This window comes from Bactrocera tryoni, chromosome 4 (genome assembly GCF_016617805.1).
Source record: "Bactrocera tryoni isolate S06 chromosome 4, CSIRO_BtryS06_freeze2, whole genome shotgun sequence".
In the NCBI taxonomy this organism is placed as follows: Eukaryota; Metazoa; Arthropoda; class Insecta; order Diptera; family Tephritidae; genus Bactrocera; species Bactrocera tryoni.
The window spans coordinates 64,905,666-64,933,574 of NC_052502.1; the positions used below are offsets into that span (position 1 = coordinate 64,905,666).

Consider the following 27,909-nt stretch of genomic DNA (forward strand, 5'->3'; position numbering starts at 1 on the left):
CTACGTGAAAAGTGGATATCATGCAGTGGCGCCTCAAATGTCAGTCTCAATGCTTACATACTTACATACAGCTTTACCGTCAATGAACGCTTTAAATGCGCTGACGTTGACATTTCATTACTTCAGCTTCGTTTAATTATGTCATTAACCCTATCGCACTTCATATTTTCATGCAAATCCGCATGCGACACCATTGTGCGGTGTCAGGGGTTGATCATTGTTGTTGTAGTTGTTGTTGGCGCCACAAGCTATAACTGAAATCTTAACGCGCGAGCTTATAAGCTTCGATTTCTAATAAAATGAATAACTTAATAAATTTTAATCACGTTTTTCCATTAACGTAAATAACGCGCAGCCGCAGCGCAGTGTCGACTAAATGGACCGGCACGCAGCTTGCATGAGTAGCGGCTGGCTGACAGCCTTTGTGTATGCGCGGCTCAATGCGAGCGGTATGCACATACGGATGAAACGTGGAATTATGCGCACAGTTGTCACATGCAAATGCCAATGTTGATATATTAATAGCTGCTTAAATAAGTTGTTGGAGAGATAAAGCAATTGTTTTTACGTAAATGCGTATAAGTGTAACTGTATGTTTTCGCAAATTCACAACACTTTTTCAACCTTTGTATTAAAATCCCACTGAAAAAGTTAGCGAGAAAAGCTCTGATGGCATACCAAAAAAAGCTCACTGCTTAGTTTTGTGCGAACATTCGACGTGAGATTAACGAAAATTCGCAAAATGATAAAAGCCGTACATAAAAGCTTAAAATAATTTTAAAGACTTTTAAAGACGCAACTAACTTTCAGTGCAGAGGCCTTCTAATCGAGTAAAAGTACAACAACTTCTGTAAAAAGCTCCCATGGCATATCAAGGGAACTCATGGGTCAGTTATGTAAGAACTACCGACTGGAGTAATCAAAAATTTGCCAAATGATGAATAAAAAAAGCTTGCAAGGCGTTCAAAGACTCAGCTTACGCACTCTGAAAAGGCTTTTAAAACGAAAAAAAATATCAAAGCTACAAAAGCATACCAACAAAGCTCACTAGTGAATATTTCAAGAGCTTACCGAGTCGGTAATCGAAAATTTGCCAAAAGATCAGTTGCTTTACAAATAGCACTAAGAAATTACCTTAACTACTACTTTACTGTCAGTTTTGTAATCGAAAAATCTTGACATGATAAAAGCTCTGCAGAAAAGCTTAAAAAAAGCTTTAAAGAGTTTTTAGAAATTCTTGAAAAAGGTGTTAATTTTCGCATTATTGTTATAGCTCCACACGTATTATAAGGCACATTTCTATAAAAATGTCCAGGTCCTGTTATCATCTTACTCTCTCTCTTATTTAGTACTCATAAATTAAAATGAACAGTGAGCTGGAATTGAGTTATATTTGATCTAACTGACGTCATTTTCATATTGTTCCAAGAGCCTTAAAGTAGCTACCAGAAAGTCACACGCGTCCAACCTAACTTTCTCTTCGTCGTCAAAAATCCAATATTATTCTTGTATAATATCATATGGAATTACCAGCGTGTAGCTCGCTTCGCTACTGCTGGAAAACAGAACTTTTTTGTCATTCTCACGTCCATCAAGGCTTCAAAGATCCAGAGCTTGCTTAGTAAATAATCTCAATTGAAATCTGTGAAACAAACTTTCGAGTTCTTTTTAAGCACTGATTCTAGCTTCCATTTTTGTTTCGTCTTAATTTTGTGCAGTTTCGAACTAATTTTCTTTTTGCTTGACCTGTATTCACATATTAGTTGGACAATTAGTTTCCTTCTCTAGTGTGTTAACCTGGTATGTTAGATAATTCTACTATCAAATTCGTTACTTAAATGCCTGTTATGATTTTTAGGTGGCTGTGAGAACTCTCACGATCCCCAATATTCTGTGCACTCACAGTATGAAGAGCGTAACCCAAATACTGTTTAAGTGTTGCCGGGTGTAATGTTTCTGCCATATTAAATGCTTATGAAAAATTATTTGCGATTCAGCTACGCTATCAAAGCATTAAATAAAACACTGGTATTCTCAATTTCCGGTTCATTTTTATATAGTATTTGCCACTAAACTTGTACTACTATTCTTAAATATATCTACATGTGTATGAAAATATTTAGTTTAGTGTTATTGCTAAGCTTTAAAAGAGTAAAAAATCTAAACTCAATCATAATACTGGATTCGTCAAAGCTTTTGTTCATGAGAAAATTTGAAAATCTTTTTAATTTTCTCCATCGCGATTAACTGTGTATCAGCTCAGCGAATTCGCGAATTTTATGTAATTTGTACATTCTAAGAAGAGGAATCTCTTGTAAGGAGTTGTTCGTCAAGCTGTACGTTATTGGACTACTATAGTGTTTTTCAGGCTACGGTAGCCACTATTAATGTAGAAGTGTTACTTACTGCTCCGAAGTGCAGCCTCTTTCAGGGAGATGGGCATTCACAGCAGAGTGGCGATACTGGAGTTGAGTTCGCAAACTATGCGCTTAAATTTAGTCTCTAGAAATAGCATCAATCTACTTGTACTTTATCATCAGATCATGCTCTTAGCAGGGCGACCGCGAGATTCGCCTGACCCTGAGTTGAAGTAGAATATCGACTTAACTGCTTGCGATAAGCAAACTTTACTTGCTGTATTCCCAAGTTGCTGTATTCCCAAGTTGTATGGAAAAAGGTTTTGTGGAAACAACGAAGTTGATACTTGGTCTATAGGATAGCCGAGGGAGGATAGCATCTTCACTGATGAACGTATAGTAAATAACTTAAGGCGAGTTATGCTTTATGTCACGCATAATAAAGTTTAGTTTCCGCGAAGTTAATAGAACTTAGCGACGAGTGTGTTTGGATTACAAAAAAACTGAGCAAAATGTACTGTCTGAACTTGGTTGGCTGATTGAAAAGGGCGGCTCAGAAGCGCCAGACCGCAGATAGCCACATTTAGGTCTTCATAAGGCGCAATGTGCTCTCGGATGTTAACCATATTAAGCCTTATCCAGCAACTCAGTAGATTTAGTAAAAAACCAATTTTTCTCTTCTCTTCTCAGTCTCTTTAAGTCGAAGTATTGGGTGCCTTGGCAGATATTCTGTTTCAGTCGACTGAATATCCGGAAAGATAAGGTTCCAACGTCTCATCCTTCCGCCCAATTCACCTTACCAATTTGCTGAAGGTGGATTCTTAAGGGTAGGTGACGTGTCATGTTCCTCCACGTCCTTTGCATCAAACCAGCCTTAAGGGATCAGAATGGTCCGGGGCAGCGTAAAAAAATTAATTTTCGGAGCGGGCTAACTCGTCTGCCTTTTCGTTTCCTTTTATTCCTATATCACGCATTTGATATTAACCGAGTTACCATCTGAGAGTCTACTTATGGCTAGCTACGGACAGCCTTAATTGCCGAAGAAGCCCGTTCCATTTCCTATTTCACCCTTTGATCCGTCTGAGGTTATGTTCTCAGGTTTTTTGAACCGAAGCCGTTTTGTGTGAGTGCAACGTAAAAATAGATCAAATTGAAGTGTAGAAAGTTCTCAGCACATTCTGTCTTGGGTTCATGCCTTCAACTGAGACAAGAGCTGTGATTTCTGCGAGCTAAATCGTTTCATTGATATTTGCTTGGAAAATATTTGTTATAAACAATGGCAATGATTTACTAATAGCCTTCTATGATATCAAAGCGCAGATATCAAGAAGAGGTAGACATTCAGCCAAAAATTTGTTGGTCCATATTATTTATTAAATGAAGCTTTAGGTGATGCCCGTGCCTGTTCAGTGCTATAAACTTGTTTATTCCAATTTATTTGTTTTTTTCTAAACGGATCAAGTGGCATTCTTTAAGCGAATCTCACGCGAGTGCAAGAAAACGAAATACAAAGCTCGAAAATCCCAAGCTGAATTGGGTTAAATGCGCGACTAACCTAGTAACAAGTATTTATTTTGACTCTATCTCTGCCTCTACAGTTGTGCCTTTGCTGCTTTGCAGTTTGCAGCTTTTTTTTTTGGAATTTTTACTTTATTTTTTTTCGGGCGCTTGTCAGCCTGTTGACTTGTGAACTACTTCTACTTCAGTTTAATTAATTTAAATCGTTGCACTATGCTTTAGTGACCCGCATTAGCTTGCTATGTGCGTTTGAATATGTGTGTGGACTTGGTCTTTGGACTTTGTCGGTGCTTAATTGCTTATCAACAGGTTCGCAGGTAGAACCATTAGTAGCCGCAAATTTAATTGAAAAGTAAGCCACCGCCAGCAGCAAGAACCAGCTAGTGCCACTGCCAATAAGTCTTTCATTACTTAACCGCTAAGTCGGCCGACAAAGTTAGTTAAGTCACCGCGCTTACTTACTTATGCACAGCCACAGCAACACAGCGACATTTGGCGAGCGACCGTGTCTTTTCGCGCTGTGCTGAACGCCGTCAATGTTAGTCCACGCGTTAACCTGTCTAAATACTGCTTTGTAGTTCGTACATACATATCTACTTTTTCTTAATGTCTTGTGCCACAGAACCGAACGTCCTTGGTACTAATTTTAGGCGCGATCAGCGTGCAAACCGCCGATTTGACTTCGGTCGACAGCTCACAACTGGCGGACTTGGCTTGCGCGCTAATCAAGCGTCTAACCAGCGACTAGTCGCGCTCCGCGCCGTCGCGCAATCAGCCGCCGGTGTGCTATGCAATAAGCCATGTTTATTGCGTTAAGCTACTTTCGGTTGTATTAAATTTAAATGAAATGCGTTCGCGCTGCCAAAGTCAACTTGAGCGTGTGTTCTTGGTGTGGTTTTTCCCAGCCGTCGGCTTAGTGTGACTTACGACCCTGTTAGAGGCTAGCAGTGCACATAAAATGCACTAAATATTTTAGCTTATAAAGTGCATAGTTAATGGCTTCAGTTAGGTGCATAGGCTGGTGGACGTGTGTTACTTCTAAGGTGTGGGGGGTTCCATATAAGACGCGGTTAGAAGCGTGCTGTGGGTTTCAAGATGGTTATGCTAATTTATTGGTGACAATTGTCAGCACGATGGTGAGATTATGCGTAGAAAGTGGCACAAGTCTTCCTTTCCTCGCCATATATGTGGCATGCCATTTAAGCTTTTATTTATTACTGGTAAAAGTTTGTGATCATAGAAACTTGAGTAATATTTGTCTCCTACAAAATATATGAAAAACTTAGATCAGCCGCATAACTACTTACATAGCTGAGTAGTTCAACTAATCCGTGTCATTTAGCTAATCTATCGTCACAAACATAATAAGCTTCCAGCACTGAAACCCGGTTTCGACTAGACGGTGGTATTTGGAACTCAGAATAGAAAAAATTTACTCGAACTTCTATATTAGGAATGTATTTGATTACGCTAAAAGCAGTGAAAAGCTCTAGGATCATGCTGAAATCCATTTACACATTGGTATCTGGATCTCAAACCACAGATCACCATAAATTGAATCGAAACAAGTAATTATTTTCCAACACCAGCAAGCTTCAAGTGTTGGGAACGTATTTGGCCGGGTTAGAGGTACTGAAAGACTCTACATCATCTCGAAACCCGTTTACACAGCGGTATTTGAAACTCAAAACTCATCTCGACAAAACCTGACTCGAAACAAGATATTACATTCCAACTCCAGCAAGCTTCTAGTATTATAATCGTATTGAACTAGGCTAAAAACAGCAAAAAGCTCTAGATAAGCTCGAAATCCATTTACGCAGCGATATCTGGATCTCAAACCACAGATCACCATAAATTGAATCGAAACATGTTATTATATTCCAACTCCAGCAAGCTTCTAGTTAGTGTTAGGAACTTATTCGACTAGGCTAGAGGCAGTGAAAGACTCTAGTTCATCTCGAATTGTGTCAATCTCAATCCTCCGAACATATGAACGACTTCTCTTAGTTAAAACGTAAGTCTTGTTGAAAGCTTTGCACACGTGGTAAAGTTCAACTGTTCTGCATACCTCTTCTGACTGTCGAGAGTTTACACTTTTTAAAGCATAAAAATTGCGATATTTAACATTGTACTGTACAGTTATATAATATGTTACATAATTTGTATAAACTTGAACTATGTCAACATTTTTGTATTCCATGTCAGTGCATCTCATTCTCCAGTTGCTAGTTTAGTTCTCTACAGTTTATTTCAAAAATATTTATGAAGTATTCGATTTGTCCCGAACAATTCGGGCAGCATTCGCTATAACTGTGCGGTGTTTCGTGGTAATAGTACTATAGTTGGTGAGCTGAGAATATCGTTGCTTTCTATACTTTCTTCAATTCTTTCTTTCCTCACTGTTCCTACTATACAAGTAGAAACATAATATTTCCTCATGGACGTTGGCCGAGTACGAAAGTTACGTGGATTGGGTGAGAAATGTGGAGAACTTTGCTAAAACCTTCATTTCACAACGCTCTTAAACGAGCGAATTCCAATCTTCAATTCTTTAAACTCTTTAGGAGCCAAACTTCGGAGGCTCTATAATAAATGACATGTGAATATGTGACAAGCCCTGCCCGTCTATTTGTATATTATCGAACTAGTCCCCCAGTTTTTGAGATTTCAATCAGAAATTTTGTACATGTTCTTTTCTCTTCAAGAAGCTTTTCATTTGTCGCAACAGTCGATATCAGAACACTATACCATATAGCTGCCATACCAACTGAACGTTCCAACTAAGTCCTTGTTTGGAAAACATATTTTATTTGTCAAGGTATCTAAACGAAATTTGGCACGGATTATTATACAAAGCGCCGCATTGATTTCCTAACAAATTGTTGAGACCGCTGCTGTAAATATTGAGTATAGCTATCAAGGGCGTACTTCGCTCATAACGCTCCAAACAAATACCTATAAATTGACAGATTCACATGAGGACTATATAATTTAATTGAAATTTGTTTCGTTCCAGTAATTTTCATTATTGTTATCGCAAAAACACAGTAATAATAAACATATAGTAGTAAGGGCAATAACAATTGAAATAACAGCATTGATAGCGAAGTGTGGTGAGCGAGCGTGTAAACAATCCAACGCCGGAAATCATAAATGAGCTGTGCAATATAATGAAAATCACCAAATTAAAAACAGAAAAATGAAAAATATAGCACATAGAAAAACCATATGTAAGTTGTATGTAAACCAAAGCAAAAGCAAGTCCATTGGCTTTAACAAAATAAAAGAAATAAAAAGAAAAAGTCAACGTTCGAATGCCGAAACTAGCGCAGCCGAATTTCTCTACGATTCGACAGAACACCGCTGTTGCTCACATTTCCCTTTAATTAATATTCTCCTTGTTGAAACTGGAGAGCTTAGATGATTTGTAATAACTCAATCAAGAAAAATCTTTCTGAGAAATTTTATCCTGTCAATCAGTAGGCTAGAAATGGATTTAAACAAGCACGAGTGAAGTTCAACGGACTGCCAGTTCGCCCACAAAGAATATCACATCAGAAATTCTTAATGAAAAGCTAGAAAATGATGTAGAAAATAGTGTGCCAAAGATAATTTGGTCGTTAATAAAATGGGGGTTTACAGTATTTAAAAAAAATATGGATGCTTCGTAAAATTGGATTATACACAAGAGACCAAACAACGATTAAAGTGGTAAGCTTCAGAACTAGATCATCAAAATATATCAGTTCGAAAGGTAGTCGGACATCATGAAAAAAGTTCAGTTCGAAAGATAGCTGGCTTTTCGACCGTTTTGCGATAGTAATACTCCGTGTATCCATAAAATGCCTCCGAGCTTGAAATTCTTCGAGTAAAAAAGACCTAAAACAACTAATATTTTCATACGGACAGCTTATTGAATTGCAGGCAGTTTAAACGGATGACGATGAAAGGATAAATAAATGTTACTGCTCACCAGCGAGCTTGACCTAGCTTTGTGAACACTTCAAGAAGGTGGTTAGCAAAGCTTCGAGATAAACTGAGTTTTTTTCAACGATACTATCTAACTAGCAGGTTTTTCTAGCTAAGCTTTGTTTAAATTATGGCAAAACTGGTGCGTGGGTAGTGCAGAGAGTAATTTTGTATTTAAATACCAACCTGACTATCGCAAAGCCTTTAAAAAATAGTTAAAGCTTGCACCATTTTAAAAATGTTGACGAAATACCACTTCAACCTAGTAGTCAAGGCAATGGTTCTATGGTGGAGGGCGCTCAAAAACTTGAACGCATTTACCGATACACAATGCACACGTGGACACTGCCCGCAATTGCAAGGCGCTCTAAGGCTCAGTGAAGCTACTTATGTATATGAAGGATTTCCAATAAAGAACATATACCCACGAAGGATATGTGCATGGGAAGCAGTCCCTGGGGAAGAGGCCCATTGAGCTGGTTGGGTTTTCATGGTTGGGTCAAAACTAGGGGGGAAGGCTGGAGTGGGTGTTTTCAGTACTGACATTGCCATCAGCCTTAGCTTTAAGCTACCGGGCCACTGTAGTGTTTTTCAGGCAGAAGCGGTTGCTATTAATCTCCTTCATCAGCAGACTCGTTTGGGTGTCCGGCCATAGCAGAATCGCTGGCAACTGCAAAGCCGATGAGCTAGCAAGTAGCAGATTCCTTACCCCGCTCTTATCCGTTGGATCTCCATTGTCATCTTGCGTTCTAACGTTCTTGAATCAGACGCAAGTTGTCAAAATTGTATAGAGGGGAGTGAGATGGAAACAGCCAAGCACTTTTTGCTTCATTGGCCAGCCATTCCAAGACTGAGGTTGAAACATCTCAGCAGTCCTACCTTCGGCAAACCAGAAGACATAGCCAAAACTGATATTGACTCTCAAGAAATGTATGCACTTTGTCGATTTGTGAGCGTCTTGTAATTAACTATTTAGGAGTTTTAGGTACCACAACGAACCGGTGTTCCAAGCCGTCCAAGTGAGATCTCTGTTAGCAACTATCCTTAACCTAATCTAAGCGCTTCAAACAACATGTTCGCGTAGTTAGCATTTCATACTCACGATAAGATCTCGTCGAAATCCAAATAATTTTCGTACTTTTTGACTATGAATTTATATCAATTGTGTCTGCTTTCTGTACCGAAACTGAAGTTGTGTCTGGATATAAGAGAATAATTCAATAAAGTATCAGTTCTAGAGTTTTCTTTTTGGATAATAACAAATTTTGAGACTCTTTCCAGAAAAACTTGCTTGATGCTGGCACCAGTATGCCAAACCGTTCTCTTGAGAGAAATTTAGTGAAACATCAGAGGAAAATTGTATGTCACTGCTGCTCTTTCATCTTTATTTTTTGAACGGAGTACCGCTATACAACGTAAGGTGGTTAAAAGTTTGGCCGCAGACAACAGTTACCCCCCTTGAAGTTTGTTTTTCGTTTTTTTTGCCGAAAACTACTGTTTTGTTTGCTAAATTAAAGAAAAAGCAATCAAATAACTGCCGTGCGCCCAAGAAGGTCATACGTGGGTGCCCATATGCGAGATTAATGATCCAGCGGCTGTGGCAATCACACAGTTATCTCTCTCTGTGCGCCACCCCCGAGCAACAGCGTGTCTAAATATTTATACACACACACCTTTTCAAGTAGTCTTTCAGTTGAGTAACATAAATATGCCACACTAATATTGTATAACTGTTATATAGTCAAAAAGCGAGGTAACAACCCTCCCGGTCGACAGTAATCGCTTTATGAACGCCTTAACGCTTCTACTCGCAAACACTCGGGCTGCGTGTCATCTTGCCACGCTGTGGACTTAAGCGCGCCACCAACGTCGTTCCATACTTCTGCGGCGTACGCTCGAGACGCGGTGGCGGTGCCGGTGGCACAAAAAGGTCGCAATGCCATTTGTGGCCACTTTTTTCGTTGCATTTGCCACTTCTGCCGTCTGCCAACATTTAAAAATTGTTTTACGGCATTTTTGCTGACTGCGGCTGTTTGTTGTAATATACCGTTGTCGTCTGGAGCGTGCTGCTGCACATTAATCACAGCTGTGGTTGCTGCGCTTCCTCATCATCAGCACTGCCGCCGCTCATTGTGTCGCCCAGAGTCTGGTGTTGCATGCAATTTGCTGATTATTCGCATGAATCGTTTTTAGTTGTGCTTTTGGTGCACACGAACTTATGTTTCACCTTTTTTGTAACATTTCAAATTTATGATCATTGTTATTGTTATTGTTTATTTAGTACTTTTACACCTCACCAAAATGTTGTTTGTCTGTAAATTAGCTGGCTGCGGCACAATAGACATCCTGTTGGAGTAAAATTTAAAATTTTCTATAACTGTGGGAATTATTTTCACAGTCAATTGGCTGCGAAAGCATTTTTAAAGTTAGAAGGAGCGAATGTTGAAATTTTTACTAAAAGTTTTGGCAATAGAAAGTTTTTATAGAACTTAATTATTTTAAGGGTCACATTAGAGCTCCTATGGTTTCTACGGCGCTGAATGCTCCAAGTGGAGATATTGTCAAGCTGGTGTGGAAAAAATCAGCTTTCAACCAACAATCAAGATTATTTATAATTTTGTAACCCTCCAAATCTACGTATAGAATATACCTCTTAGAATTCTTTTTCCAACATAATTTTTAGACATTTTTGCCCTTTGCTAAACCTCATTTGACTTAACCTGTGTTTGACTTATGTTAAGTTTCTAGCAGTCGCGAGTTGTAGATTTCTCTTTCTTCTAAAAACTTTAAAATTTAATCTTCTACCAACAAAATTTTAACGGCACACCGACTTCGTTCGAAACAACACTCTCCTGCACTTATTTTTTTTCGAAGATTATGTCTTTCTAATGTTTGGCCGCAGCTACGTCTCTATTGGTCCATCCGCTGAGTTCAATTTTCGATGACTTCGAGCATTTTGACTGGTAACTGGCGAATGACACGAGTGATGCTTCGATCCCAGACCTGTATCGAAGCGGCGAAGATTTTAGCATATACATACATGTACGCACAGGAAAAAGTCGAACGGTGTGATATCACACGATCTTGGTGGCCAATCGACCGGCCCAAAACGTGAAATTATCTGCTCACCGAAGTGTCCTCTCAATAAATCTATTGATTGTTGCGATGTGTGGGAAGTGGCGCCGTCTTGTTGAAATCAAATATTGTCGAGATCACGAGCTTCAATTTCAGTATTAGATTCAGACGGTTATCATGGCGACATTGAATCCACCGGCGCACAAAGCACACTAAACCGTTGTTTTTTCTGTATAAAAGGGCAGCTCTTGAATCTCTTTAGGTTGCTCTTCGTCCCAAATGCGACAATTTTTTGTTTACATAACTATTGAGCCAGAAATTAGCCTAATCGTTGAACAAAATTTGGCTCGAAAACGTCGGATCTTCTTGGAACCTTGCAAGAGCCCATAGAGCGAAGCGTTGTCGTTTGGGAATGTGAGCGGCTTCAGTTCTTGCACAAGCTGTATTTTCAGTTTAAGATCGCGACGTAAAATGTGATTCACGCGTGATTTGTCAAAAAGGACTATCGGAAAAAGTATCTTTACTTGGATCACCCGTTATATTTTATATAAAGGTGCATTGGCCACTAAGCGTTTTGTTAACTTATAAGATCGAACACTGGAGTTCTATTTTTCTTTGACTTCGCTAAGGAATATACTTGGATATAGCAGTTCAAGTGCAATTTCTCTGGATGCCATCCTAACCTCACCTAACATATAAAGAGTGTTTTTTTTTAGATATGTGGTTTTAAAGAAGAAATAAATTCAAACGATAAGAACGACAAGAGTTTGCTTTCAAAATTATCTTAGGCGATTTACTGTCCCGGCTGGATTGAATAAATTCTAACCGAGAGGACCACTTTTTGCAGCAATTGGCGCCGTATGTCAGCAATAACGCGCTGAATATTCTTTACGCAGGCGTGAATCGTCTAGGACTTGCCTTAGATCCATTAGATATTTGTTCCAAGCGCGCTAAGCAGGTTCTACTTCTCACTCACGAAGTAGTCGCTGGAATGAAAAGAGTAAAATTTGCGTTTAGCTTGTCAAACGGTACGCTCTCTATTTTGTTAATTAAGGTAGTTTATGTGGGCGCTTCACATACTCAAATCTTTACTCTGTTCATTATTTTTTTACACAGTTTGATCGCTCCAATCTCTCCGAAATATACTGTTTTGTTTAATGACGCCATTATCGCGCCAATTTTGGTCTCCCAACCGCCAAAAAAGGCTTGCCATTACAAAGCCACACAAATTTCATTTTCGCTTTCGCATGTCGTGCCTTTATTGTAAACCTTAGTTAACTTCTGATCTTTCCCATTTTGGAAGAATCTTGTCGGCACTTTCGTACACACATATTTTTATTTGCTCACCGTTACGTTTAACTAAGGCCCACAATAGCAGCGTTGTGACATCATTATTTGAATTTGAGATGGAGACGTCAACCGTCAAGCGCCAAATAATTACTTGTTTTGCGCCCACAGACCCAAAAGCAGGGAAGACAGCGAAGAGAAAACGGTAACATGTCTTACTTTGTTTCTGCCTTTTTTTCCGCTGCGAAAACAGTTTTCGGCGAAGTAACCGATGAAGAAGACTGATTTCAAACTTTTGGTTGACGCTTTTTTCTGTGACTTAATAACGCCTTTTTGCTGTTGTTGCTGTTATGACAGTTAATACGTACAAGCTTCTTTGTGTCTTCTGTGTATGTTTGGCGTCTTTTATTTATTTTCTCTACAAACAAATGTGTTGTTTTAGTTGTTTTTCTTAGTTAGCTGCCTAAGTAAACATTGGAAATCTGTTTGTAGAGTGCGAGTACAACGATCTCGTATGGGTTAGGTGAGCAGTGAACAGGCAGACGCGCCTCAAAGTTGTCGAATGTGTGTGTGTGTGTGTGTGCAAGCATACTAATTTTTAGCCATTTTACAGTAGCTCTCAAGTGATATCGAACATGCCACAAAGCAAGTTTATGGGAAATTTCTATTAGAGCTGCGTCTAGCGCGAACTCAAGCTCTCTTTTTAGACAAATTTCGTGAAGATTTCGAAGAAAAATAATAAACAAACAAAATAAAAGTGCTATGTTCGAAATCAGCCGACAGAGAACCATCCGGATAAAATGTCCTGTTTTTGTTTCCGTCTATTTTTTTTTTTTAGAGATTTTATAAGAAAACATTTATGTGTCAAAACTTTTCTGGAAATATAAGCTAATTTCAATTCTATTTCAAGGTAGGAAAAGCTGTATTCCTACTGTAGATCAACGTAGCTTTCAAAGGTTTCTTGTCAGTACTGTTGGCTGTAGATCAGCGGAGTTTTAAAGCTCGCTCTGATACGAACTCTTTTGGGCAGTAAGTTGAACAAACTGTTAGACCTCTTTAGAGATTTCACAAAAATCACAAGTGCGGTTCTTATATCTTCTCCTTTTCTTTACTGACGTAGACACCGCTAAGCGCGGTTTCTTTTCGTTATTTGACGCCAATTCGAGTTGGCAAGTGTAGCCAGGTGCTCCCTATCGGAGTGGAGATCTTCCTCTACCTCTGCTTGCACCAGCGGGTACTGAATCGAAAACCTTCAAAGCTGGAGTGTTTTCTGCCATCCGGACAACATAACCTAGTCAGTGCAGCTGCTGTCTCTTGATTCGCTGAACTATGTCAATGCCGCCGTTTATCTCATACAGCTCAACGTTTCTTCGACTGCAGCACTTGCCGTTGCCAATGCGTAGAGAACCATAAATCTTCAGCAAAACCTTTGTCACGACCACTCTTAAGGCCGACTCATCAGTTGTTGTCATCGTCCATGCCTCTGCAACATATAGACGGACGGGGATAATGAGTGACTTCTGGAATTTGGTCTTTGTTCGTGGGGAGGGGACTTTAATTTTCAATTGCCTAATCAGCGAAGAAACACCTGTTGGCAAGAGTTATTCTGCGTGTTGCAAGACGGACGAAATTATCTCCGACTTCAAAGTTATAACTGTCAACAGTGACGTGCGAGCCAAGGGGCGAATATGATTACTGTTTGTTTGATGACAGACAGATGATGCGTAGTCAAAAGTTTGGCGAAAAGCTTAGTTGTGTCATAGCGAGTCTACCACAACGCTGGGTTCGTCAAAAACGTAATGCTGTCTCATTTGTGGAAGCGGAGATTAACATCGAGAATCTTCCGGTTCTTTTCACAGTTTGTCGGACTTTCGGCTCGAATGTAATGTAGTTCTTGTTGCTGAAAGGCCTCCTGAATTTATAAAGAAAAGAGAAGCTTGTGGGACAGTAAAGAAGCAACGTTGCTTTTAAAAAAACTTATTTTAAATTTATTTATAACCTTATTATATATATTTGGGCTGTACTTTCATATTATTATTATTTTTGGCTAGTAACTTAAAGTCAGGTTAGATTAATATAAAAAGTTTAACTTTTTTTTAGTTATTCAAATCAACATTTTTACTATTTTATCCAAAGCCTTTCGCGTAAAAATTTTAGAGAATCAAATCTAAGCTTCCGAGTTTGCATTTCTTAATTTTAACTTTCTATAAAACTCAAATTTAGTTTTCCAAAATTTTAAAGCATTTTTATAATTTAAAAGAATAGACCTCACCCGAGTCCCACTGCTTTAGCAACCCACTGTATCTGAATATCCGCTGATCTCACACTGCAGTGCTAGCTGTCTTGTTTCTTGTGTTTGTTGAAAGGTGAACTTTTAGTTCGGCTGAAGCGGTGCGTTGTTGATTTCTTTAATATTTCCTAAAATAAAGCATTGGAGGAAACTATCAGCGGCCAAATGAGCACCACAAAAGTATGGTCCATTATCAAATTCAGCGTAAAATGTAAACACTAATTTAAAAAAATCACTACTTGTTTTTTGCTTTCCACTTTTGATATTTTTGTTTTCCTTTTTTTTTTGTGTTTTTCGTTTTAGCGGCTACCGGTGTTCACCATTTACTAAATTAGGTGCTAATAGTTGGCACTTGTGAAAAAGCTTAACATTTCCGCAGCTAAACGCCTTGGCCGCTTTAGATTGCTACTAAAATTACACTTTTCTACCTTCTCGGAAATGCAGACATTTAGCTTTTGTACGGCTTATATTTTCATTGGTTTTTTATACATGTACATATGTATATGTATTAATTTTTTAAATAAACTCATTTATACCCTTTCTGTGGCATATTAACCTTAAAATAATATTCTCTTGGTACGTAAGTTGCTATATATATTTCTGGCTAATTTTTTTTTTTTTTCTTGTTTTTGTCGATTGCTCTTTTTTTTCGGGCTCATACGCATATATCCATGATTATTATTATAAACGTCTTTTGAAGCACCGCGATCGTATTTTTTCGGCATTTCTTTACACCAATCCTTTTTTTGAGCGATTGTCAAATTGTGCGGGATCCAACGAGAACAAACCTTTTTTACGGCCGGGTGTTCATGCAATATCGAATGTTTGCTGGTGGGAGAAATGCATAGGCATGCCTCTATCTGAAGGTATATTACATGACGGTCTTGCATTATCAGTTCACGTACGGCATCGATGTTTTCTGGTACAACGGCTGTTTTTGGACGACCTTCACGCAATTCGTCTTTGAGCGAGCGTCGGCCACGATTGAATTCGTTGTACCAGTTTTTCACAGTGCTATAGGATGCTGCTTCATAGCCATACAAAGATTTTAGTTCATCGATGCACTCTTGTCGTGTTAATCCACGTCGAAAGTTGTGAAAAATGATCGCACGAAAATGTTCACGAGTTAATTCCATTTTTTGGCCGAGATGAATTTTTTAATTCCCTGTAAATAAAACACTTCACGATTAAATGACAAAACGTTCTGAGTGATGTTATGCTAAAAAATGTCAAACTTTCCAATGGATATGTCATATTGCACCTGGTAACACTTAATGTTCTCCTAGGCCAGAATATATATAGCAGCCTTCGTAGTAAATGAGGATATCTTGGTCTTAAATTATCTGGTTATCCATTTTTTGGGAATTTATGGCTAGCTCAAAGCACCAACAGCTGTTCAAGCGAGATCTATCGTTTAGAATCAGCACAAAGACCTAATTTAGCCTAACCTGTTCTTAAAATATGATTGGCTGTGCGATTTTGAGTGAGACGTTCATTTAATATCCGCTAAATCCAACAAACACTAAGGCTTGGAACAAACTTAAGAACTCAAGGGCGAACCAACACAATCCAACTCCCCAAAGAGCATCTCAACTGCAGAAATATAATATAAAAAGTGAAGCTGAATTTTCAAGTAGCGCCTGGAAATACCATTCATATAGTATGCACAACCATTTTATATTTCTGTGGTGAACTCTTACCTATCCGTATCTGGTGCCGTTATACCCAACTTAAACTAAAGTGTGGGAGCTTGATCTTAATCACTCTTTCGTATTTCTACTAAAATTTAGAGGTAGTGATAGAGCTGGTATCTCTAAGGTTTTCGGAGTATTCTGCTGATGCAACAGGTTCCTTGGTTTTATCTTTCGAGAACCACTGTCAGCGATTTCGGAACAGTAATGGGGTTTAGTAAGGAAAAAATAATAATTTTAAAAGTATTTTATGGATTTTTTCGTAAATAATAATGGTGTGATTTTCGCGCTTGTACCTTATATTATCAGTGAAAATTGTTTGCTTTTTTTGTTTTCAGATTCTCAAGCTTTGCTGTTTTCAAAAAGGCTACGTTCCAGAGTTGGGTTTTAGTAGCTAACTTTGAATTAAATAAATCTTTCGACTTTATCGTTATATATATCGTATCGTTATGTTCTCGGCGAAGAAATAGGCTTCGGAAGCATCGCAATCAATATAATACTATAATGGAAAATAATGTCTTGTCTGATATTTCTTTTAAAAATTAAATTATAGGAGTCTTGTACCATTATTGCTTAAGTGGGTTTCGTGATTGATTTAGTCTCAATTACCCCCAAAGTTAGAAAGAGAAAATAATGTATGATAAAAAGTTGATCCGTTTCGAGGTTCATCCCTTAAGTCCAATTTTCGAAGTTTTGCTCCTAAGGCTGAATCGAAGTGGGATTGTCCACATAGACTTTAGACTTTACATATCCCCACAGGAATGTTTATTATCATTCGAAAGAATTTTCTTTGGCATTTATTGTTTAAAGATTGTCTCTTTCAAATGTTGGTTGCGGCTACGTCTCAGATGATCCATCCGTTGAGTCTAATTTTCGATGACTCGTTCGAGCACTTCGACTGGTAACTGTCGAATCTTGGTCCAAAACGTGAAATTATCTGCTCCCCGAAGTGTTCTCTCAATAAATTCATAGATTGATGCGATATGTGGGAAGTGGCGCCGTCTTGTTGAAACCAAATGTCGCCGAGATCACGAGCTTCAATTTCAGGCACCAAATATTCGGTTATCATGGCGCGATAACGGTCGCCATTGACGATTACGCTTTCGCCAGCATCATTTTTGAAGAAAAATGGACCGATGACTTCACCAGCTCAAAGACCACACCAAACCGTTCATTTTTTCTGGATGCAATGACAGCTCTTGAATCTCTTAAGGTTACTCTTCATGCCAAATGTAGCAATTTTATTTTTTACACACCCATTGAGCCAGAAATGGGCTTCATTGGTGAACAAAATTTGGCTGATTTGGAATTTGGAAAATGTCGGATCTTCATGGAACTTTTCGGGAGCCCATAGAGCGAAACAATGTCGCTTTGCGATGTCGAGCGGTTTCAGTTTTTACACAAGCTGTATTTTTTCGCTTTTAATCAAAGATCTGGTTCCATACGTCGGTCCGTTGGACGGCACTGAATTGACTCTGCATGGTCTTTGTTTACACTTTTAGCTGCGGCTGCTTTGTTTTCTTCACTGCGTGCTGGACGTGATCTTTTTGGTCGAATATTATCCTATAATGAATGCTGGGTCTTAAGATCGGTGATGGTGTTGCAGATAGTACGCTCATTAGGCTGATTATGTTAACCATAAGTTGAGCGAAGCGCGCGAAACACATTCTTTACAGAACGTGCATTATCGTAATTAAGTTGAACGATTTGTAATCAGATTGTTCGGACGTAAGTCTTTCCATGGTCAATTGTCAAACAATACTGAACAAAAATAACACGACAGCTTGTCACGACTTACGCGTGATCTGTCACAAAAGACTAAAAAAAAGTGCCTCTATCACCCGTTATATATTTGGCTTAATTTTGTCTAGGTGGAGATTAATGATAGTATAATAGTATATAATTTTTCTGTGTGTGGTCTCAACTTAAACCCTAAATATGGTTTCTTCAATTTTCTGAAAGTGTCTACAGCATCTAAAAGTTGTATGAAATTGCGTTTCAAGTATGAAATGTCCATTTAGCTGAGGTTCCAGCTCTTTTTATTACACATAACCTCAAGCGTTCAACAGCAACGCAAAAATTAACTCTTTGAACGAAATTATTGCGTCTGGCAACCCCTTTGACGTTTGCTCGCTCCAACTGACATTGAGTTCAAAACATTTTGTCACTTAATTGACTTCATTTTGTTTTTAATAGACAAATTTTCCGCTTTTCTTTTCACACTCTTGATTTCATTATACAACGAAAGCGTTTTTACTTTTATTTTCTACTTTTTTCTTCTACACAACCAAGCCATGACACTTTTACTTTTAAGTATTCTTTTTTCCATAATTTTCTCATTTGACGTATAATTTTATGGTTGACAATTTTCACCTTACTGCTTTCTTTGGGGCGTGAATTACCGTGGCTCATATGAGTATTGTCTGACATTTTTTTTTGATTATGTTTGAAGGTTTGTACCTAAATGTCAGCAAGTGTCAAATAAAGCCTTTAAGGTCTCTCATTGTTGTTTGGTTTTTAATATTAAATTTTTCGTTTATGCTTAAGTTGTTTTTGTACTGTTTTTATACTTTCTCTTTAACTGCGGTGAGTTTTGAAATTATGCTGGTTGACATAATGCGCTGGCAGCGTCACTGAACTGTGACAAGATAAACAAATGTCACAGTTGTCTGCATAGAGAAGTGTGTGCTATATGTACGTATGTATATGTGTATTGACATATTGGCAACCTTAGTGCAAATGAAAGTTATTCAATTAGAGTTGTATAAAAGTGTTAACTTACTATGGTAGAAAAGTTTATGCACCAAGAGTTCTGTTTGATTTGAAAAGTGCAGTTCTAATTGACAATTTTATGTTTGAAGTTAGGTTAAGTTAGATTTCATTCTACCGCTGATCCTGAGATGAGTATAGCTTAAGACAAGTAAGAAGTCAGAAATTTACCGTGCTAATGTAGTAAGTAGGCTGAAGATGTAAGACTCTGAACTGATCCTAGATTTCGAAAAGCAGAACAGCTACATCTAGCTGCCCCCCCAAACGTGTTCGAACTTCGCTCGTATTCAACTCAGATATTTTTAATACAAATTTTCCACAATTTTTTTTTTGAAAAATGCACTTAGTTGGCTGAAGTTGTAAGACCCTGGACTGGTTCCTGGTTTCCTCAAATAGGACAGTTTCCTGCATGCACCCCAAACATGTCTGGGCTTCGCTCGCATTCAACTCCGAGACTTCATTTGCATCTTTTCCCAATTTTTATGATAATTGTAAGGTCTCAATATTCCAAACGTTTGTATCTGATATAAAACAAATTGATTCCTAACTAGTTTAGTCACGAAGACGATACAAATCCAATTTAAAGTGCTTACAGTTGTTATAATTATTAAGACCTAATAATAATTTAAATTTTTGCTGAAATATTAGAGTTCTCTTATAATCAGTTATAACCAGATTTGGGTGCGAAAACTGTCTTCAACGTCATTACGACATTAAAATATAAAAAATAAAAACTCAGTCATAAAAAAATTTATGATAAGGAAATGCATAGCTATATTATATTATATACTTATGTATTCAATAATTTGAGTCGAATTCCCGGTGTTACTGCATATCGGGACAACTCGTGAAAGGGCTGGAGCAAAACCCTAAAACATTTCGTCCATTTGCAAAAAATCAGTTTAAATTTTTTTGTTCCCAGATGTAGGATCTATCAGATGTTAAGCTGATAACAACTAGTACACTTTGAATTTAGCCATGAGCCGAGAAGCGACGCCAATAGCGAAAAGAAGGAAGGAAGGAATCAGTGTCTTAACTGTCTGTAGTCAGATTTTTCAGCTTTATTTGAATAAAGTAAGCTCCAAATTGACTTACAGTTTGAAAAACATTCGTGATAAGCTGAAAAAATTGTGTATTTCACCTCAACAGCTTGTCACGCGTTGAGGTGCAACCGCCAAAACCAAAACAAAAGCGTTGACGCCCACCTACTGACACACACTTATAGGCGTAATAAGAAAACATTTAATTTTTGCCATACCTGGCTTTGCAGTACATAAACTTTTATATATATGTACATAAGTATATTAGGCGGTTTTCATTATACCCTCAACAGGGTATATTAAGTGTGCCACGAAGTTCATGATACTCAGAAGTAAAAGTCGGAGAGCATATAAAATATAAACTGATCAGCATGATGACCTCAGCCGATTTAACCATTTCCAATTTTCGTGATATACAAGGTCTGTCGCCAAAGAAACAGAACTTTTTAAATATAACTGTTTCTTGTGGCGCCACCTATTGGTGGTTATATGAAATAAAAAGTTTGATCTCTTGTTGACATTAAGTAAACATTTTAAGACAATTGGTTAACTACAATCGATGTTATCGATCAAAAAGTGACAGCAGCTCTTAGTCGGTCGTAAAATGCAAAGAGCAAATATTAAATTTTGTTTTAAACTTGGGAAAACGTTTACTGAAACATTTCAAATGATGAAAAAAATTTATGGTGATCAGTGCCTATCCCGTAGTAATGTGCATGAGTGGTTTAAGCGATTCCAAGAAGGTCGTGAGGACCTCTGTGACGATCAGAAGTCGGTCGTCTTCAGAAGTCAAAAATAAAGACAATGCTGATTTGTTTTTTACGATTCCGAGGGTATTGTACACCGAGAGTTCGTCCCACTTGGCCAAACGATTAATGCTGTGTTTTACCTTGGTATTATGAAGAGCCTTTTGTCACGCATTCGTCGTGCTCGACCACAATACCGTGAGGCAGGGTCCTGGCGCCTGTTGCACGATAATGCGCCGTGTCATCGGTCGACGCTTGTCACTGATTTTTTTTACAAAAAACTCAATATTAACCATTAATCACTCACCCTACTCACTTGATCTGGCACCCTGTGATTTTTACCTTTTTGGAAAACTTCATTTGCCCATGAAAGGACACTGGTTTCAGGACATTTCTGTTATCCAAAAGGCGACGACCGATATTCTCAAGAGCATTCCAAAAAATTACCTTAAACACTCATTTGAAATGCTTTGAATAAAAAAATATATGTTTTGAAAAATATTAATTTTTTGTTGTTTTTTTTAACAGTCCTCTTTCTTTTGCGACAGACCTTGTAGATCTGAAATATTTAACTATTCTTTTTCTTCCCTTGAAGATGGTCATTTGTGGGGACCGCCGACTACCATACAAACTGAGCTTTCGGAGTCAAGTGCTTGTATGGAATTTTTTTTTATTTGATGAGATCTTTACGAAATTTTGGCATGGATTATGTATCAGAACAACGCTACAGTAACTGAAAACTTTTTCCGGTTTAAACTGCTATAGTCCGTAACTGACATACAAATTGTTGGAACAAAATCAAGTTTTTGTATGGAAAACTTTATTATCTATATTATTCAAGGCAATCCTGCAATCTCTGCAATCTGTTTTTTTTTTCAGATTGAACCATTATAGCGTGCTTGTCTCATCAAAATTAAGTTCTTTTGAGATAACTTCCTTATTTTTATAGGATATTGAAGCTTCGTTGCAACCGAAACTAACGTTTTTTCTTGTTTTTCATTTTACTTTGCGTTTCTTGTTTTATTTTTGTTTTGCTTGTAATTTTCAATTAGTACAGTCGATAATAAAATTTTACGTCCCACGTTGACCTCTGACTTTGAAATTAAACGCTGACGCATCAAAAATTTATGTGCATATATATTATGTGTATGTGTTTGTATATATATTTATATGTAAATGCCAGCATTGTTCAACAGCTAGCTTCCAGTGAGCGCTGCTCATCCGCTAACCGTTAAACGTTTCGGCTCACCTTGGAAAGCATTTAAATAGGAAATCATCGATGACGCGGTTTAATGTTTATTTGTTTTTGTGATTTTTTAATGCTTTATTTTTTCATTTTTTTTTGTTTATTTTTTTATCACTTATTTATTACTATTTTTGTTTTTGTAAACTCTCCTTTTGGTTTACCGCATATTATTGTGTGTTTTCTTTAGCCAAGCATGTGTACATTTGCTTTGTGTTTATTTTTCGCATTTGCGAATTTGAGTTTTTGGCTTTTTCGTTTTTGTTTTTTTTTTTTTACAAAAATTTGCTTTATGTTGATCGAGTTTCCTTATCAATTTATTTATACCGCGAAATTTGCGCGCTTTCGTTGTTTGTTTTCTCAGTAATTTCGTAGTATTTATTGGTTTTACTAGGCATTCCTTACGGTATTTTTTAAATATTTTTTAACAAGCTTGATTTATTTAAACGTACACGGTAAATCTTGGTTTCTGATCTGTTATTTCTTTTTTATCTTTGCAGGTGAGTCCGCCAAAAAAATATTACAAAATTTGTATTAAAGACAGGCAACAACGATTCTTACAGTGAGTAGTATGAGCAGTGATCCCAAATTGACCGCCATATTTTCTTAACTAAGTATAATATTAACTCCACTTCGTTCTACAAAAACACACACACTCTTCTGGGAACTGATCCAGAAGAGTGTGTCACACTAATATGGATTATAAATCTGGAAGCTAAGCCGCCCATAACTCATCTTTTAGTAACACCTACATACCTTTCTTGTTAATTCTTACAATTTGTGGTAGTCTTTAAGTAAATCTACGCCACATTTCTAAGTCTCTGAATTCAAAAACTTTTTTTTTTTAATTTTTTCTTGTTTGTATATAGTTTGATAAATGTAAATATTGACTTCTAGTTTTTACTAAAGTGTGTCTATTCGAGCAGCATCAACTTTTCCCGATATAAATAATTCTCAACGAAAGGTTCGACAACGAAAGTCGAAGTATAGGAAATTATATGCTTGACTTTTCAGCTAATTTTTTAAACACCAAAATATTTTCACCATAATAAAATGCATACCTATTACACAATTTGCCAAATCTCACCTGAATTCCAAAAACTAACTCCATGTGCGGCTTAGCCTAATTATAAATTATTGGATTTCAGAAGGCCTGCCTGACTTGAAAACATTAACTGCGCCTTTAGGCAATCGTCATTGTTAACTTTTTAAAATGCTTCTTTCGAAATTTCTGCAAAAACGGTTAAAGGCGTGTCGTACTATAAGGAGTTGAGAGCGTGACTGATACACCAACTGTCTGTGTTGAAGTTGCAAAAGTGACCTACACCTGAAACTTGTAATGTCATCTATTGTTTATCCAGGTAATTTCAAACCTAAGGGTATATTTCTGACATAAATGATCTGTTTTTGGTTTCAAGAGTAGTGAATCTTTTGAAAAACAAGCGGTTTAAAACATTTGGAAACCTCCATTGGCAGAATAACCTCCACATTTTAACCTTTAACCACTCCCCGTATTCACCTGATATGGCACCGTGCGACTTCTTCCTTTTCGGAAAAATGCATTTGCTCATGAAAGGAAAGCGTTATGCAGACGTAGAGGCCATTCAAAAGGCTTGCACCGGCATACTGGCGGCCATACCGGCCAACGAGCTAGAACACTCGTTCGACATGCTTTTGGAACGTGCAAAAAGCTGTTTTGAAGCAGAAGAAGACTATTTTGAACAAAATAAATTGATTTTGCCGAAAAAACCATTTCTTCTGTTTTTTGTTTTTAAAGTCCTGTTTACTTTGGAACACACCTTGTAATGTCCGAATGGACGAAAACACTCCAGCTCTGAAAGTATTCGACGCAGTGCCTGCCGGGAGAAACAGAGCAAGATCTCCACTCCGTTGGAAGGACCAAGTGGAGAAGGACCTGGCTTCGCTTGGAATCTCCAATTGGCGCCACATTGCAAAAAGAAGAAACGACTGAATCGCTGTTATTAACTCGCCTATAACCACGTAAGCGGCGTCTACGCCAGTAAAGAAGAAGATATGGAAATAATCAGCGTGACGTCTGTCTGTACATACGCCAACTGGTGTCTCTTCTTCTTCTTAATTTGTGTCTCAGTTTTTGAAATATCGACTTGAAAATTTTCAAATGTCTCTTTCTGCCTAACAAGCTGTTGATTCGTCGGAATCGCCGTTGTCGAATTACTATAGCATATAGCTATAATGCAAACTGATAGATCCAACTCAAGGCCTCGTATGGAAAACTGTTTAATTTGTCAAGATGTCTTTCCGAAATTTGGCAGAGATTATTATCAAAGGCGTTCTTTAGATCGGACTACTATAGCATGTAGCTGACTGTTCTATCTCAAGTCCTTGTATGGAAAACTTTTGTATTTGACGAGATATCGACACGAAATTGGATGTGGATTATTGTTTAAGGCAACGATGCAAGCTGCTTATAAAATGTTTACATCGGACCAATATAGCATAAAGCGGCCATACAAACTATTGATCAAAATCAAGATAATTCTCTTCTTATACCTTTTTGGTTGTTATGGCTTCGGTGCAGCAGAATACCGAATTCCGTTAGTAAAAATTGGTCTAACAAAGTCGCAGTTGGAGCCCAAATACTCATGAAGTACATGCCAAGTATGTACATACAGACGTACGTTCATATATGCATTCATACGTACATTCATACATAAGTTTATATACATATATATTCATACATATGTACTTACATGCAACTGCAATTGCAGTCAAATAGCCAGCAACAAGTCAATTAAACTGTTGCGCTACTCCACCAGCGCGCACGCCTCTGTTTGCATTGTTGTTACTAAATCGATGCACTTACACACCTATACATATGTATGTGCGAGGTGTATGTATGTAAGTTTTGCCTCGAAAAATAGCACACGGTTCGTAATTTGCACATTTCTCAAGCTAAGCTGGAGTTTTTTGTTTCCACGCTGCTTTGTAAAGGTAAAAAATTAGAAAAAAAATAATGCAAAAACAACAAAAACTATAAACAACAACAATTACTGCCACCGTTTTTCGAAATGAAGTGCTTTACTCCTTTGCAGTTGAATCGCAAGCATTGCTATTGTTGTTGCACACGGTTGTCACTTTTTTGCCATGTCAAATGGAGGAAGCAAAATGTCACAGACAATAAAATTAACCCACAAAAACAAAGCGAAAAGTGTACAAAGCATTCGCAAAAAGTACGTAAAAAAGCTAAATTAGCCGAAAGAGCTGAATAGATGCGAATGTGTAAGTGAACGAAGTGAGGTTTGAGGCGGCAAATGCACGTAAAATTACCCAAAGGCGGGAGAAAAACACAAAAAATAAAATAAAACAAAATAAAAAAATGGCAACGTGCAACTCTGAGACCCAACATAAACAAACCAGATTTATATTTGTGTGCAAAAACAATGCGATGTGGCATCTCTCTGCGAAATAATGTCAAATTAACTGCTTTGGTTATTTCGTAATGAGCCTTAAAACTGTTTTTCCGCCATGACGCTTTGCGCACTTGCTGCCTTTACACAGTTGTGCGCAAAAAATTAGTAGTATGAGGCACACACTTGAAGATGTTTTGGGGTATAAACTGCGTTTAAGAGACAAGAGCAGTGCAGAAGCCTTTAAAAATGGCAAAACGTGAAAAAATATAATTCATATTAGGTTGGAAACCCATTGGAGTTCCAACGAAAGACAGAATAACAAAACTGAAAGGAAAAATAATATACAGACGATTTCAGGTTGGGAAGTGGAAGATGGAACCAGTAGTTGGTGGTTTGTAAGGGTTAAAAACCTTTAATCTCGATTTCTACAAAACTATGTGTCGTATAGAAAGAGTTATATGGCAAAGTTGTAGGTACTGAAAAGATTTAAGGGGGTATTATGGTCCAGACGCATGAATTTCAGGTAATTTTTAAAGTGTAAAAAAAGACAATTAATTTTTTTATTATCCATTTTTTTTATTAGTTATTTGTTAATTTTAGAAGAGTACAGAAAAAAATTAAAAACTGAAAAAAAGTAAAAAATTTTCAAAATTATGAGCTGACGAAGTGGGAGGTCTGTAAAATTTTCCACGTGACCATGCCCATGATTTCAACCCTCCTAGTTATCTGAAACCAAAAAAAAAGATTGTTAATCTAGAAAGATGTCGAAATGGCCGGAACTACGGAAAAGTGGGAAAAAAATGTTTTCACAAAATGGCGACTGCCTGAAAAAAAAGTTTTTTTGGATCACTTTTTCCGACTATTTCGAATTTTTTAAAAATAATTAAAATAAAAATTTGGGAATGGGGCTGGTTCCAACCATAGAAAAGCCTATAAAGAAGACTCTATAAAAATTTCAAGTAAATCGGTCCAGTAGAACCTGAGAAATCGTGGGTATCGTTCCGAAAAAGTCAGTTTTGATGAAAAAGCGTTTAAAGTTTCGCGTAAAGTCTTTTGTTCGATTAGTTCCGGCCGAACCAGCTTGGATGCCGGGTCAGAAAAATGCCTATATCTCCGAAAATAATTTGAATTTTGAAAAATCCTCTTATACACATATTCTTGAATAGTTAAACTTTGAAAATATAAAAAAAAATCAATTTTTTTAAATTTCTAGACCAGAATACCCCCTTAAAACTTTTATATGAACAACATTTTCACAAAACCAGAAAACTTTAGTGAAAAATTACAATAATCAAATTTCTGGCTTACTTATTTTTCTTTGTAAACTTACCTTTTTTGGTTTTAAACACACTGTAAGTTTTTATTTAAAATATTAAAGAGGAAAACTTATTTTGACTTAAAATGTTTTTTTTTCATAATACTGTAAAAATTTCGACTATGAATTTACCAAAAAATCCATCTCAAATGTGATTTTAAAAACCAATTTTCACAACGAGTTATAAAAAGATTTTTTACACCATTTTGAGGATGGTCGAGATGTTTTGTATCTTCGAATTATTTTTGAAAAAAGTGAAAATTTAACACTCGTTGTTATTTTGCAAAAGAGTGATTAAGTTACAGAAACTCCAAGCCTTTTACACCGAAAGATGGCTATATGAAAAATCGCGAAGCTTCATGTCGCCGAAGATCTTCGAAAAAAGTCATTAACTTACTGTTAACCATTAGCCAGAAATATTATTTCTTTATAAATCTTAACAGTACAGACATAAACCTATTGGGGAACTGCCTTAACAGAGAAACAAAAGTTACTTTAGCTCACATTTTTATAGATAACTAGAGGACCCGCCCACGTTTTACTGTGGCTGATACATACATAGGAGGTACTACTAAACTATCTACATATATGATTTCTATTAGTTAGATTATAAGTATTAGTTAAGGAATAATCGCATTTTTGCTGAAGCAACTTGTGTTAGTTTACAAAAAAATGAATCAAAAAGCATTTCGTGCGTTAAGAAAGAATTGGTTTTTGGGGTAAAAATACTATTGAATTTGGGCTGTGCATCAGTGAAATCAATCGAGTCCAATCGATTGTCAGCCTGGTGGACTGCATATTAAGAAACGGTTCTCAAGCGTGGAAAGACAAAAAAATCGGCTGGCAAGGTTATGGCATCAGTCTTTTGGGATGCCCGTGGTATATTATTCATCGAATGATAAATGAGCCAGTTTTAATTCATTGCATTGTGTATTTGATTGCAGTTCTATTCTACCATTCCCAATATTTAGCAATTTTATTATTTTTCAGGAAGGATCAGTTTGAAATTGTACGCATATATGTATTCATCGTTCCCGTTTAAATATTGTATTGCTCTGTGCAATGCTTCGAAAAGATTTCTGTATATCTCAAATTTTTTATCAACACTTCAGTTATGCCGCTATTTTTTTATGCCAGACCTTTTGCAATTTTAAATTGCCTGTCAAGATACCCCCTCCAATAGTTAGCAGGTATGAAAAAAATGTTATAGCTAC

At 37.2% G+C, this 27,909-nt stretch overlaps 1 protein-coding gene and 1 non-coding gene across 4 annotated transcripts in view; one reads left to right on the forward strand and one right to left on the reverse strand.

The window, feature by feature from the left end:
- LOC120773544 (rho GTPase-activating protein 26) overlaps positions 1-27,909 on the forward strand; it is a 204,115-nt gene that overhangs the window by 55,294 nt on the left and 120,912 nt on the right. The window lies entirely within an intron of this gene.
- LOC120776230 lies at positions 19,761-19,954 on the reverse strand. Its single transcript, XR_005705416.1, has one exon. It is a non-coding gene; the product is annotated as a U2 spliceosomal RNA (small nuclear RNA).